We start from the raw sequence: 15,246 nt of genomic DNA, 5'->3' as shown, positions 1-15,246 counted from the left end.
TGGAGCAAGTTGACCTTTGTGCTTACTCAATGGCAAGTGCATTCCTTGCATTCTCTTACCACCCTCCATCCCACCTCTGGGTGGGTGGAAAGTTAGGACCCTTGCCCCAGGTTTCATTGTTGGTGAAGTCAGGTCTTCACTGCCCTACCCACAAAGCCTATTATAAAGCTCTATGTTGTCCTGGGACCAGAGTGACAGTTGAAGGGCTGAGGGAAGGTGAGTCTGACCATCGAGGGCCACAGAGTGAGTCCCTGAGCAGGAGAGACTTCAGAGGGGCTCCTGAGGGCCCCTCTCCATCTTGGCTCATCTAACCCTGTGTTCACACGCGCTCAGTCTCACGCACCTGACTCTGACACTACCAGCCTAAGCACATCGGCCTTCTGGTTCCAAGCCACAGCTCCATAAACAAATTCTTCTTAATTAGCCTTGGCAGCTCAACACCTTTGGTGTACCTAGCCCATTTACCTGGCACGCCTACTCTTGTTGGATCCGGTTATAAAGTAAACCATGTTCTTTGAGTGCAGTTGCATACAGATGAGTCGGCAGCCAGTCTGAGCCGACCCACAGACCCATAAAAACCAACAGGGCCTCCGGTACCCTCATCCGGGACAGCTAAACTCTTCGACCAAAGGGGCAAGGACTCGCTCACCTCAACAATCAGCTGCCTTCTTGGGGACCAAGAAAATGAGTTTTCGTCTCCACATACACTCTGGCAATCCATGAGGTAAGGGGAGAAACCCCCCATTGTCTCTTTGTAGACAAAAGGAGTGAATTCTTGTGGAAATTGAGCCCTTTCTCCATCCAGACAGACCTGTCCCTCCACTCCCAGGGGATAAAAGTGTGGTTTTCGTTCTCTTCTTTGATGCTCTTGACCCGTGGGTCTCACGTGGGAGCTGCATCCTCCTCGCCCTGGCCGTCTCCCAGTGCCACAGCCAGAGGCAGCGGAAGCCTCCGTTCGCTTGCGCTACACTTGGTGCAGCCTTTTCCTGCTGGGGACAGACAGGGGCGCAGGGTGTCTGTCTCGGGGCGTCGGGGCATCTTCCTGTTGCTGCAAGAGCTTGCTTAGTGGTGGGGCCCCTCTCAGGCCTTTCTCATCTGCAAGACAGAGTATAAAGCTGGTGTCTGGGGCCGGTGCTGCGGCTCACTAAGCTAATCCTCCGCCTTGCGGCGCCGGCACACCGGGTTCTAGTCCCGGTCGGGGCGCCGGATTCTGTCCCAGTTGCCCCTCTTCCAGGCCAGCTCTCTGCTGTGGCCAGGGAGTGCAGTGGAGGATGGCCCAAGTGCTTGGGCCCTGCACCCCATGGGAGACCAGGAGAAGTACCTGGCTCCTGCCACCATCGGATCAGCGCGGTGTGCCGGCCGCAGCACGCCAGCCGCGGCGGCCATTGGAGGGTGAACCAACGGCAAAGGAAGACCTTTCTCTCTGTCTCTCACTGTCCACTCTGCCTGTCCAAAAAAAAAAAAAAAAAAAAAAAAGCTGGTGTCTGCTTGGGAAAGGCATCCACATTGCAGAATCTTGCCCCATTCAGAGTGAAGGTGATCGATTTCTCAACACTTGTTCGGCTCTCCTAGGACAAATGCTCTGTGACATCTGTGTCTCACAGATTCTAGGCATTAGTGGCCCAAAACAAGCTGGGCTTTTGGAATTTGCAAACTTTAGGTAAAACATTTGTCTTTAATCCTGTTAATCAGACATAGAGAACAAAGCAAAACTTAGTGATTGTAGTTAGGAGGCTGTGATGCGTGTGGATTACCTGACTCCCCAGTCCCTACACATTTCCTTCAGTCCTGGGCTGCGCCTGCAGGGTCTCATTCTATGCTGTTTGGGATCAATGCATTCTCACCAAGCCAGCTTCAGTTTGGGAAAGTACAATGAGGTAGAGGTATCTGGGAAGGTATAAGCCATCAGAAATCTGGCTGTTTTCCATGCTGCAGCCAGCATGTCTTCTGTGTAAGGAAGGAAGCGCACCAAGTCAGTGTAGGTGCAAGATGGAACTGGGGGCCGGCGCCGTGGCTCACTTGGTTAATCCTCCGCCTGCAGCACCAGCATCCCTTATGGGCACCGGGTTCTAGTTCCGGTTGCTCCTCTTCCAGTGCAGCTCTCTGCTGTGGCCCGGGAGGGCAGTGGAGGATGGCCCAGGTCCTTGGGCACCTGTACCCGCGTGGGAGACCAGGAGGAAGCACCTGGCTCCTGGCTTCGGATCAGCGCAGCACCGGCCGTGCGACCATTTTGGGGGTGAACCAACGGAAGGAAGACTTTTCTCTCTGTCTCTCTCTCTCTCACTGGCTAATTCTACCTGTCAAATAAGTAAAAAAAAAAAAAAAAAGATGGAGCTGGCAAAGCAGCAAAGATTACTTGTGAACAGTTCTTGGCGCTTTGACGTTGTTGGTGGCTTCTGCTTGGTGCTCTCTTATTTTCTTTACATAAGATACTTGTAATGGCCAAGCGTGCTCTGCTGCAGAGAGATCTGAGACTCGGAACTCCCATGCATGTCCCTTTCCTTTTCCCAGCAACCTCTCATTCCACACTAGGCTGCAGATGGCCCTGGACCTGCTCACAGCTCAGTCATTTTCCAAAGGATGCAGCTCTGACTCACATGCCCTGCCTCCTGCTTGTCCCAGGGCTCGCGGGGCCTGAAGACTTCCTATTTCCTTCTCGCGGAGCTCTTGCCGGAATAGCTTACGCTTCTCCGCAGTCTGACCCTGAGTTTGACCCAAATTTCCTGCCCTTGGCTATCCAAGGGTGCAGTGGTACTACTGGTCTCTTCTTCACATTTCTCCTTCTCCTTGTATATGTGTGGTGGTATCCTGGGTACAGGCCTTCCCCTCATTTGCCTTCCAGTACATGTATAGTAAGCGTGCACCATGTTCTGGAATCTGTATGGTCCTGGGAGATGACAGGATGCTTGCAGTGGCCAACGATGCAGCACTCTGGATGCGTATAGCACCACGCAGGGCTGTGACAAGGAAACAGGCTGCTTGCCCTCTGCTGGGGGACACACCGCTGTGTAAGGACTTCTGCACAGTTCCACCCATGGTGCACTGGCTGTGTGGGCAGGAAGTACAGCATACCAAAGAAGAACAGTCCTCGACACCCTCGGCAGGCAAGATCGGGCCTGGTGGGGGCAAGAGGAAGAACATTCTAGAACAATGGCATGTACAAAACTACACAAGCCTGAGAAAGAGCCCAGCATATCCAGGGATATACCAAGCTTGTGTGGCTGAGGCGGGTGGTGAGTGAAGGTACAAATAAACAGAGGAGAGAAGTCACATTTGGGGAAGGGTCTCCTGGTGGGCCATGCTCAGGACACACTTGGGAACCTTGCTCAGATCAATGCCCATGTAGGGAAGGCTATCTGGTCTGCAAAATGCGGGATGGACAGGAATCGGGTGAGACCATGGCCAAGGAAACCAGTAGGAGGGTCCTAAGGAGACACAGGCACAAAGTCTGGTGGCCAAAAAGCTATGGAGAGTGAGAGGGGGCAGAGGAGGATGACACGGGGCTGGGAAGAGGGAGCCTGGGACCCAGAAACGTCCCCAGAGTCCACACGTCTTATTTTTTATTCCAGCCTCTTCGCAGCAAGGCTAATGTCACTGGTCAAAGGTAAGAGCAGGCACGCGGCCACACGATGGCACACTGTGGATGGCAGGGGTGGTTTTCTTCATGCTTATGCTCACGTCCACCTGTGCTTTTGTGTGATGGGTTCACGGCGCCCAGCCGTGATGGGCAGCAGGACCCGCGTTGGCCAGAGAACCAGCTTTTCAGATGCCTCCCGGGACCGTGGCACTGCATGCACGTGTGGGAGCAAGGAGAGAGACCTCAGTATCCTGGGTGCTCAGGTCCCCAGGGAGGCACTGCCCTGGCTGTGTGGTCAGCCTTGGCTCCAGTCTCTGCTGAGCCCCACTGCAGCCTTGTCAAAGGCAGGGCAGAAAAGCACGTGGCCCCTCAGCGTGTGGAAGCCTGAGGTTGAGACCACGTCAGGAACGATAAAAGGACGGCTGGGAGCCCTCTAACTGCTGCTGTGCCTGCCGTTTGCTGCCTGCAAACAGCGTGCTGTCAGGCGTGCTGGGGTGACGGGGAAGGCTGTTGTCTCGGGCCCCCGCGCGAGCCCCGCAGATGCAGGGAGCAGCGTATGGGGACACATGGCCCATGCGGCACACTCTGCTTGGGAAGCCCTGGGCCGAGTCACACAGGTGGTAGGAGGCAGAGCCGGGACTTAGGATTTTTCTCTTCACTCCGAGGGCTGCCCGAGTCCCCCTCGAGGAGGGCAGTGGCTTCCCAAAGGCCCCAGGGCAGCGTTCCATCTGAATTCCCCTGGTGATGCTGAGGGTCAATAACTTCCTCCCTGAAGCGAACCTGCTGCTATCTTCCTCCATCAGTTCCCAGTGGGCAGCCGAGTCTGGCCCACGCTCTGCTCTGCAGAGACACACGTGCTAAGGAGACACACGTGACCTGCTTTCTGCTGCTAAGAGGCTGGTTGCAAATACTCTGAAATACAAGGCAGAATTTTCCATTTCTTTAGAATTTCCCAACGTCCCTGCCCCTCCCTCTCCTCCAGTTGCACAATCCCCCATGTGTCTTGGCTGCATTTCAGGAATCACATTCGCGGGGGAGGATCGGCGTGCCCGCTCCATCCCCCGGGAGGAGATGTAAATGAGCAACACAAGGCAGTTGAAAGCAACAGGTTAATGTGGTCCCCGGAGAGCCAGGAAAGCCACAGCTCCCTCAGCTGACCGCCCCCAGGGGAAGTCTCATGCTTCGTTGCCCTTGATTAAATTCTCGGGAGATTTCTGGCCCTATCCAGATCAGCCATTTGTCCTTGAGGGGCTCCGGGAACTACGAATGCCTGCTATTGGCTTCTCGCGGGAAAAGACTCCGTGAAGTCCGAGCCCAGTGGTGAGATGTTCAGAGATAAGAGCGATCCCAGTCCCACGCCTGCAGGTGCGGTCAACCATTTCGGGGATCAAGGTATTCTGATGTGCTACAGGGCTGGACTGCTCATGAATTATGCATCAAGTATGGACGGCTTGAACTGGGTTCAGAGACACGTCACAGGCACAGCCGTAGGATTGCTTTAGAAGATGTCTGGGAAGCCCACTCTGCTGGTTCTTGTGAAGTGCAGAGACACACTCTCTGTACTGCAGAAGTTTCAGTCTCACAGGGAGGGTGTGTGAATGGCAGGCATCAATGCAGCCATGTTGCCTCACAGAGGGCCGACTGTGCACGTTCTAACTGGGTTCTCCCACTGTGTCTGTGATAAGGGCAGCTGCAGGGGGATGAGGTGTGTGAGGAGAGAAGCTTGTCTCCCCTCCCAATCACTCCCTCCCTTTAGATGTAAGAGAAGGGAAGTGATGAGAGATCCTAACTCAGATCTCTCCTAACACCTGGACCAAGTCCAAGAATCCCTTTAGAGTGCAGGGCCCTCCATACTTCCTGCCTCACCCAAATCCATGACGTGTGAAAATCAAGTTTCCTTCTTTAGCCAGTGCAGATGTCACTGAGAGACGGGGTGAAGCCTGCTGGGTAAAGAGGCTGCTAAGAAGCGGAGTAACAGGTGCACACGGCCGGATTGCATTCACCTGCGTTCCCACTGTGTTCCTCTGGCTGAGTGCTGCAAGCCCATGGTGATATTTGCACATCTGGATTTTAGACAAAGATACATCTTCAGGACAGACACTCCTCCACTTGCCATAGACTTGCCTTGATACACTCGCGGTCACTTGGAAGTAGCGTAAGTGGGAAATGCGCTTGGTGTGCCTCACCTATCAAACATCCTGGCTTAGCCACACAGCACACTGCAGAGCATTGGCCATCACCCTTGGTGAGGTGGGGCTGCCCCATGTTGCCAGAGAGTCAGACCGCATCAGCGTGGCGTTAACCCAGGAAATGATCCAAATGCAAAATTCGAAGTCCAGTTTCCATTGAACACATATTGCTTTTGCACAATTGTGTTGTCAAAAAATCACAAGTTGAGCCGTCGTTAAGTCGGGGACCGTCTGGATGCTAGCAGTGAAGGAAGGGATGGGGGCAGCGTGTCTGGAGCCGTAGGCACTCAGAGCACCTCTTCCCGGGAGGCTGGCACCAGCCACAGCGAGGTGAAAGTGGAGCTGAGAGGGCCTTGGAGAAGTTGAGTCGTGGGAGAGGGGCTCACACTGATGGCTTCTGTACGAGGAGTCTGGGACCTCAAGCTTGCTGGAGAAGAGATGACATTGGCCTTAACCTTCAGCCCCGGGGGCTTGCGTTTGATGCCAGCGAGAAGTTTGGGTCTGTGGGGTTGCGAGGCAGGAAGACACTTCAGAGGGAAACGGAAATGAGCTGTGGCCACGTGGCTGTCTTCCTCTTCCTGGGAGGGGACGTTGGTGGCTGTTTCCCTCCAAGCAGGTCCTGAGTTGGCACTTCTCGTCTCATCGTGAGTTCCTCACTTCTGTTCTTGCACAGTAGACGTGAGACCCCAGTGCCTCCTGGGAGCAGAGACGTGCTCCTGATGACCCGTGGTTATGGACCAGGGACCATCCATGGTTGCCGGCCATCTCCCTGTCTGTGCCTTTTTTGAGGCTGCCTGGGTCCACTCCTCAAACCAGCCAGCCAGTGGTCACTGGGTTCCAATTCCTTTGCTTGTTGTTTGCTTACTTGGGCATCTCTCTTTCTCTCTCTCTCTCTCTCTTCTAAATGCTCCAGCATGTGTCTCTACATGGTACATCCCATCGGACCCCACCCTGCCAGGCTCCCTGATACCCCATCTCAGCAACCAGCTGTGCCAGACTGGCTGGCTCTGCAGTCAGCTGTCATTACAGGAAGGAGCTGGGCATGGAAGCTGGTGGCACAGTGGCTCCTGCCTTGGCCTGTTCAGCCACGTGGGTAAAGGGGAGACGCAGGAATGCCAACAGCCAGACCAAAGGCAGGCAAGCTTCCAAGTGCAGATGCAGCGAATGCCATGGCTGCTTCATCAGGGACCAGATGCTGAGCCATTTCCGGGCCTGGCCTGGGCCCGGGGGTTGAGAGAAGGCACAGCACTCAGGAGATGCAGGTTCTGCCCCCAGGCTGCCGACTTCCCTCACCGCAGAGTGAGTGGACAGAATCTGTAGGCGGCTCCAGCAGCGTGGTCCCTGTCTTCCAGCTGGTGGATTTACAGGGCCAGGGAGGGGGACTGTGGTCCCCCAGGCACGGGACTGGGTGCCCTGTCTCACGGCGCTTGGTTTCCGAGACTCCTCAGCTCTCGCTTTCTGAGACGCTCTGGTCACAGCTCTCTTGCTCTCTGTGCCTTCTGCCTGTCCCCTGGTGTCACCCTGGTGGGCCCCCAGGCTGCTTGGCTGGGCTGATGTGGGCTACAAGGATCTCTCTGGCCCCCATCCCTCGCAGGGGCCACGGGCTGATTTTCAGTCATCCACATGGTGGCTTTTCTTCAGAGAGAATCTTCTGGAATCCCCAGAATAGGAATAGCAAAGAGCCTCTGATCTCTGTAAGTCATTTATTCCCCACATCAGTTTTACACTTGAACAATTCACTCATTTCTGCCTGATTTTAAACTGTGAAACCAGGTGGAGTTAGAGTCTTCGAGGGGAATCGCTAATGCTCTGTCATCCGTTCCACCAAAAGTTCTTCTTTATGCCCAACTGAGCTCTTTCTGGCTACAGTTCCAGCTCACTTTTATGGAATCCCTCATCCACTGGGATTCCTCAAACACGGTATCACTTTGTCTGTGACATTGTTGTCTGTGATTTTATTGTTCCAGTCGCCCCTGGGTATCCAGGGAGATGGGTTCCAGGAGTCCCAGGCTGCTGAAATCCCAGGCTACTCACATCTCTGGCACAAAGGCAGTCGTGTTGTAGTATTTACGTATAACCTACACCACCCTTTCCTATACTTTGAATGACCTCAGGACTACGTGGCATACCTAATGGAGTGAAAATGCTCTGTAAGTTGTTAGACATTATTCTTTAGGGATTAACAAGAACAAAAAGTTTGAACATGTTCGGTATGGACACAATAATTTCTTTGAATATTTTGGGTTCAAGGTTGGTGAACAGACACGAAACCTGTGGATACTGGGGGCCGATTGTGTTGCCATTTGACAGATGAGAAAGTTGAGGTTTGACCTGCATCCACTCTAGTGGAGAGGCCGGCCTCCTTCCAGAGCTCCCCAGGCAATGCTGGCTGCTGCTGCCTGTACCCAGGAGGCTTAGCAGGAGCAGAGCTGAGCCTGCTGCCCTGCCCCCATCTTGGCATGGCCACCCCCACCATCGTCAGCACCCAGTGCCCTTCCACTTACTGATACCCTTCAAGGTCACATCCAGTCCTTATCACCATCTATAATTACTGTGTTTATTTGGTTCTTTTTATTATCTGTCCTGTTCCCCCTGCCCCTTCTCTGAATATAAATTTTGTTAATACCGTATTCCCAGCTCCCAGCCCTCGGCCCGGCAGGTGCAGGCTCCCAATGAATATTCATAGACAGGAGGAAAAGAAAAAAGGAACCAGGAAAGAAAAGGGCAGGCAAGGAAGGAAGGAGGGAGGGGATCAGAGCAGAGGGCAGGTGCTCTCCCGCCCTCCCTCCCTGGCTGTGGGTGGCAGCACGCACACTTCCAGGGGCCAGAGCTTCAGGAAGCTTGTGGTGGAGACATTGGGCTCCCAGTTCTGCCTCCAGGGAGCACTTGAACCCCTCTCGGCTTCAGTTCCCTCTCTTATAAAATGGGGGTCATCATCCCTCCATCAAGAAGTCCCTACCAGGATGCAATGAAATAATTTCTGCTAAGCTCCTACCACAGTTTTCTGTACATGACAGACAGTCAGAGAGCAGGTTTCCCTTTCTGCTACTGTAATTTCTTTTTTTAAAAGACTTATTTTATTGGGACTGGCACTGTGGCATAGAAGATTAAGCCTCTGCCTGCAGTGCTGGCTTCCCATATGGGCACCAGTTCAAGTCCTGGCTGCTCCACTTCTGATCTAGCTCGCTGCTAATGCTCCTGGGAAAGCAGCAGAAGATGGCCCAAGTCCTTGGACACCTGCACCCATGTGAGACACAGAAGAAGCTCCAGGCTCCTGGATTCAGTCTGGTCCGGCCCTGGCCATTGTGGCCATTTCGGGGAGTGAACCAGCAGATGGAAGATTTCTCTCCCTCCCTCCCTCGCTCTTTCTTTCTTCCTTTCTCTCTCTGTGTCTCTGCCTTTCAAATAAATAAATAAATCTTTATAAAAAAGGTTTTTTAAAATTAATTTGAAAGGCAGCATGAATAGAGAGATGAACAGAGAGAGAGAGAGAGAGATCTTCCATCCATTGGTTCACTCCCCCAAATGACCACAATAGCCAGGGCTGGACCAGGAGTCCAGTACCCCATCCACATCTCCCTCATGGGTGGCAGGAGCTCAAGCACTTAGGCCATCGTCTGCTGCTTTGCTGGAGCAGCCCTGTAGCCAAGGGGACATAGGGAATATGTGAACACAAGGTCAGTAGGGAAACACACAAGCAAAATGACGCCTGACAGTGACAAGGGGCAGGAAGAGCTAAGTTCGGATGGAGGCAGATAGGATGTTTAACGGCTCTCAGAGAGTGACACTAGAGCTGAGTCCCCAGAGACACAAAGGTGGCAGCCATAGGAAGAAGACCCCAACCGAGCGGTGCCAAAGACTGAAGCAGGAAGAGTGTGGTGTGTGTGCAGGGCAGGCGGTGGGAGCGCCGTGAGCTGCAGAGTGTGATAGAGTTGGGCTGCTAGGGGCCGTGAGGTTGTGAGGCAAGGGGAAGCTGAGAGAGGCTTGGACAAGGCAGCGTGGGATGTGACTACAAGGCTTCAGCCTCGTGGTGGGGGCGGGGAATACAGCTCAGGGTGAGGGTGCATGGCAGCCACATCAACGGGTGGGCGATTCCTGGCACCCAACCAAGAAACCACACTGGCTTGGCCATGGCGGCTGCAGAGGGCATGGAAAGGACGGAGGGGTTCTGAATCTGCAGACATTTGTTAAAGGTCGTGGAAAAATGGAATTAAAAGGTATATTTGTCGGCGCAAACAATTTTGAATCTTGTACATAGCTTTTTCATAATGTGCAGTTACCATGAATTTTTTGAAGATCCCGAGTGCATCTTGTAGAAAGAGCAGTCAGTGTGTTGATACCCCGGATGTGGGGGTGAAGAGAAAGGTAAGCATTCAGAATGCGTTGAGATTTCCCTTGAACTAGGAGTGGTGATGCCATTTCCAGAACCAGGGAGGGCCAAACTGAACAAGATCGACATGAAGTCAATTTAATTTTCTTGGTGAATACTGAGTTGTCCACCAAGTAAGTGTCATCTCATATATTCCTCATAGTACTCCCCTTAGATATTATTTCACAGATGAAGACACAAATGCTCAGAGAGACTAAGTGATTTCCTCCAGGTCAAGTCAGTGATTGCTGTTTCTGAATTATCGCCAAAGATCACCTGTTGCCTCCATCTACAGCTGTGTTGGCAATTCCCTCCCTGTTCAGTGTGAATGCACTCTGCAGGGGGACTACACACTACATCTTGTACTGCGGGGTACTTTAATTGCTCAGACCCTTTGTTGAAAGAAGGAGACCAAGGGAGTCCTAGGGATTTGTTTTATCTTGGTTTTTATAAAAAATTTTATTGGGGCCGGCGCTGTGGCATAGTGGGTAAAGCCTCTGTCTGCAGTGCCGGCATCCCATATGAGCACCAATTTGAGTCCCTGCTGCTCCACTTCCGATCCAGCTCTCTGCTATGGCCTGCGAAAGCAGTGGAAGATGGCCCAAGTCCTTGGGTCCCTGCACCTGCGTGGGAGACCCAGAGGAAGCTCCTGGCTCCTGGCTTCGGATCAGCGCAGCTCTATCCGCTGTGGCCAGTTGGGGAGTAAACCAGCAGATGGAAGACCTCTCTCTCTCTCTCTGCCCCCCCTTCTCTCTCTGTGTAACTCTGACTTTCAAATAAATAAATAAATCTTTTTAAAAAGTTTTATTTATTTATTTGAAAGGCTAAATGAGAGAGAGAGACAGAGACCTTCATTCTGCTGGTTCACACATCAAATGCCCGTAACAGCTGGGTTTGGGTCAGGCCAAAGCCAGGAGTCAGAACTTATCCAGGTCTCCCTTGTGGGTGGCAGGGACCCAAGCACTGGGGGCCATCGATTTCTGTCTTCTTAGGGGCATTATCAGGGAGCTGGATCCAAAATGGAGTAGCTGGGACTCAAACCAGCACTCCAGTAATGGGATGAGGGCATCCAAAGCTAGGTTGCTCATACCAGGAAAATTGTTTGAAATTACAACATAAGGTGCCTGGTCCCGGAAGTGCTGACCCTCTCCTGTGCCCTTTCCTCCTGTCCCTGCTGGGTGGAGCTGCACGTCTCGCCCCCAGCCCCCTGGGCCGCAGGACCCACACCTGGCCAAGTGCTTTCAGAGAAGGCGCAGTGGCACGGGTCAGTTGCCAAGCCCCGTGCACAGGCTGCTGCAGGGCCTGGAAGGCGGTGACACTGACCTCAGAGGAAATGCAGTTGGTCTGGCACAAGCGTATCTTCCTGGTCTAATCTAATCTCAGCACTTTGTGGGCAATCTTTTCTCTGATCCTCAGCCTGTTCTCCCTTACCCGTTGTGTTCGTTTGTCCCTAGCAGCCACATAAACAAAGTCTTCACCATCAGGGGCTTTGTGTGTGCAAAGATGGTCCGCATGGACTCTCTTGGAAGCAGGCAGACCCCTATGCCTTCTTGCTCCCAGGAGTCCAGAGGGCAGAGCCTTCGTGAGCTAGGAGGACAGAGGCGAGCGAGGGAGAAGACTGTCCAAGACCTGGCAAGCCACAGGCGCCGTTGTCCTGGCTTCTGGCGTTTGCCCTCTGGTCTGGCGGGACAGCCAGCTGCCTGCTCAAAACCAGACCCTGGAGTTAAAATTATTCCACAGACACCATCTCAACCTTTGATAGTCTCTGGCCCTGATCTCTTTGTCCAGGCTCCAGAGCCCTGCTGATCAAGGGTGGACTGCCAACTCTGCCTCCGCCATGCCCCCATTTCCTGGGGCTTTCCCAGCACTGGGCATTGTCACCTTCATCCTGTCCGGTACTGTGAGAAGTATTCCTAGTTCCTCTTTCACAGAGACAAGCACTCAGGATCAGAGAAGTGAAGTAACTTACCCTGTTAGTATCTGGAGAAGACGGGCTTACACGAGGTTTGCGGTGCTGGCCAGTCTTCCATAATTTCTTTTTTTTTTTTAAGATTTATTTATTTATTTGAAAGTCAGACTTACAGAGAGAGAGAGAAGTCTTCATCTGATGGTTCACTCCCCAGATGGCCACAATGGCCGGAGCTGTGCTGATCTAAAGCCAGGAGTCAGGAGCTTCTTCCAGGTCTCCCATGTGGGTGCAGGGGCCCAAGGACTTGGGCCATCTTCCACTGCTTTCCCCTGCCATAGCAGAGAGCTGGATAGGAAGTGGAGCAGCTGGGACTCGAACAGGCGCCCATATGGGATGCTGGCACTGCAGGCCCCCAGGGTTCCCTACCTTGGAGGCACCTGCTGAACTTCAGCTTTGCTTTGCCAACCCCATTTATGGGCCATTTGCAGCCTCCCTGCTGACCATAGCTAGGTCCTCACACCTTCCAGGTGACAGAGAGCCAGCGTTTTCATGAAGGATTGCCCAGGAGTCAATGTCTCCACAATCCCAAGAGCTCTTCCCGCTGTCCTCTCTTCTCTCATCTGCCCTGGAGCAGCTCAGGGGAGCCTCAGCAAATGGGACAGGTCAGGACTCAGACGGTGTCGGAGAAAACCCCACCTCGGAAAATGAAGATGAGTGCAGGTGTCGGGAATGCAGGACAAGAAAAGTGAATTGGGGAACAGCAAATTGGGCAGGAAAGTATGGAATTTAGGTCCAGGAAGCTGGACAGATGTGTCAGAAGCAGAAAGAAAAGAAGGAAGAAAGGAAGGTGAGGGGAGGGGAAGGCAGAGGAGGGAAGGGGAGGGGAGAGTAGAGGAGAGTAGGGGAGGGGAGGGGAGTGGAGAGGAGGGGAGGAGAGGGGAGATTAGGGGAGGGGAGAGGAGAGGAGGGGAGGGGAGAGGAGATTAGGGGAGGGGAGGGGAGGGGAGGGGAGGGGAGGGGAGAGGAGGGAGGAAGACGGACAACTCAAATTCTGGACTGCAGGTTCCTTTTTGCTGCTTAGGTTCCCTAGCAACGTTTGGTGTTTTGTGTTTATTGGTTTGTTTCCCACTTGAATTGATTACACCGGGAAAGTACCTCTGTAACACCCCCCAAGGGCTTCTCAGTCATGCACCAGTGAGTGGCAGAGCCGGAATTCAAGCCAGAGCTCTGTGGGGAGCCTGCACGTGTTCCCCAGGTACAGGGGCCACCTCTCTTTCCCTGGGGCAATGAGCGCTCACAGCACACGGCGGCTTTCCAGGAGTTTCTTACCCCAAACCCATCGTGTGTATGCCCTGCTTTAAGAGGTCTGCTCTGCCCTGACGATGGGTCCTCAGTCAGACCATTGCGATTTGTATTCATCCAGGTGGGCATTGCTTCACGACAGACGACCAATATAGAGAGCCGCAGCCTGGTTCATTCTGGCCTGGGGAGCGGCCCTTGCTGAGAAAGCCGGCAACTTGACCTGCACACAGGATGGGTTTCTGTGGTTTTCTCCTGGGGTCTCTGAATGTGGGTTCCATGATGGCAGCAGGACCCGCCCTGGGCCAGGCCTGCCTCCTGCCCCCATGCTTCTCTCTCCTGGGTGTGTGGGAGCTGAAGGGTGGGAGGGTGGCTGTGCTGCAGACTCCCCCGACCTCCACCTGGGAAGAACTGCTACAAATCCCAGGAGAAGAGATGTCTCCCCTGGGGCCGGTGCTATGGCACAGGGGCATAAGCCGCTACTTGATATGCTAGCATCCCATATCAGGGCGCTGACTCCATTCCCGGGTGCTCTGCTTCTGATCCAGCTTCCTGCTAATGTGCTTGGGAAAGCAGTGGGAGATAGCTCAAGTACTTGGGTCCCTGCCACCCACATGGGAGACCTGGGTGGAACTCCTGGCTCCTGGCTTCAGCCTGACCCTGCCCTGGCTGTTGCAGCGGCCAAGTTCAGCTGAGATCCCAACAAAGGAACGGGGACAAGAGATGAGGGTGGGAGGCGATGCTGGTTGAGTCCCAGCAGTGTGGCAGGCCATTTGTGTGTGTATTTTGAACATACCTTTAATGAGATATAATTCTCGTAACCTGTAATCCCCCCGTTTGTAGTACAGAAGCAGCGCTGTTACATTCAGTGTATTGCACAGCCACAGCATGGTCAGTATTGGGACATTATCCATCACCTCCAAACGAGCCTGAGACCCCCTAGCAGACATTCTTGTCCACTCCAACCCCACGCCCGGCAACCCCCAGCTCAGCTCAGTCTACAGAGTTGCCGGTTCTGTAACCGCTCACTGAAGTGGATGCACACCCTCCCGGGCCTCTTCCATTTGGCGTAACCCTTGGACGCTGCATCCAGGTTGTGGCATTGCCAGAAGTGCATGACTCCTGAGGCCCACCCATGCACCCATCCGTCATCGGTTATGTGTGGCCTTGCCTGTTGACGGGCAGGTGGCTGATTTCCGCTTGTTGGCTCTCGTGAATAATGCCGCCATAAACGTTCAGCCACACGTGTCTGGGTGGAGATGTGGCATTTTTCCTGTCGTCCCCTCGACAACCTCTGCACCGTAGGCCCTCATGTTTAATGCAAAGCTGCAGCCCGGAGGGTTTGAGTAAGTTTCCGAGATGGAAAAGCTTCCTTTGATTTGGTTTGAATATGATTGAAGAGTAACTACGAGGAAATAAAATGGAATTTCATCTCACTTTTTCCAGGTCATTGTACATACCCGTGGGTAGAGAATCCTGCGTCATCAGGCCCGCTGGAGGCTCTGCTGGCTTCTCTTGGGAGGGGGGTCTTGGGTGGGGCCCGTGTTTGCCCTGCACTGCCCGGGATCTGAGGTTGGCGGGTGTCCCCGACAACACCATCCTGCTCACCATCCTTGTTTCGATGGCAAACATGAAAATTGGGCAAGAGCAGGTCAAGACAACTTCTGGAGCAGCCCTGGAAGGAGGCAGAGGGGGCGTCTCTGTGGCAGTGTCTTGGTTCTGTCTAGGGAGGGGACTGCCTGGCGACAGGGAGGAGGATTTGCCCTAGGGTGAGGAGCCCATCATGTGTCCCAGGACGGCTGTACCACACGGCAGGCAACCCACAGGGTCGCCACGGCTGGTGACTTTCCTTTGGCTCCAGGGCTTTCCCAGACAGCACCTGGATGTGGGAGGGTGATTGACG

At 53.7% G+C, this 15,246-nt stretch overlaps 1 protein-coding gene across 4 annotated transcripts in view; it reads left to right on the top strand.

Moving 5' to 3' along the window:
• Positions 1–520: 520 nt before the first annotated feature.
• KCNJ1 (potassium inwardly rectifying channel subfamily J member 1) overlaps positions 521–15,246 on the top strand; it is a 32,262-nt gene continuing 17,536 nt past the window's right edge. For 2 of the 4 annotated variants that reach the window (XM_008259312.4, XM_070065448.1), the window contains exon 1: positions 521–724. The gene's annotated coding sequence lies outside the window, so the exon portion shown is untranslated. The remainder of the gene's footprint in view (positions 725–15,246) is intronic. The other 2 variants (XM_008259307.4, XM_070065451.1) reach the window with 2 other exon arrangements.

The sequence above is a fragment of the Oryctolagus cuniculus genome, chromosome 1 (genome assembly GCF_964237555.1).
Source record: "Oryctolagus cuniculus chromosome 1, mOryCun1.1, whole genome shotgun sequence".
Classification (NCBI taxonomy): domain Eukaryota; kingdom Metazoa; phylum Chordata; class Mammalia; order Lagomorpha; family Leporidae; genus Oryctolagus; species Oryctolagus cuniculus.
This window is presented reverse-complemented; position numbering and strand designations above follow the sequence as displayed.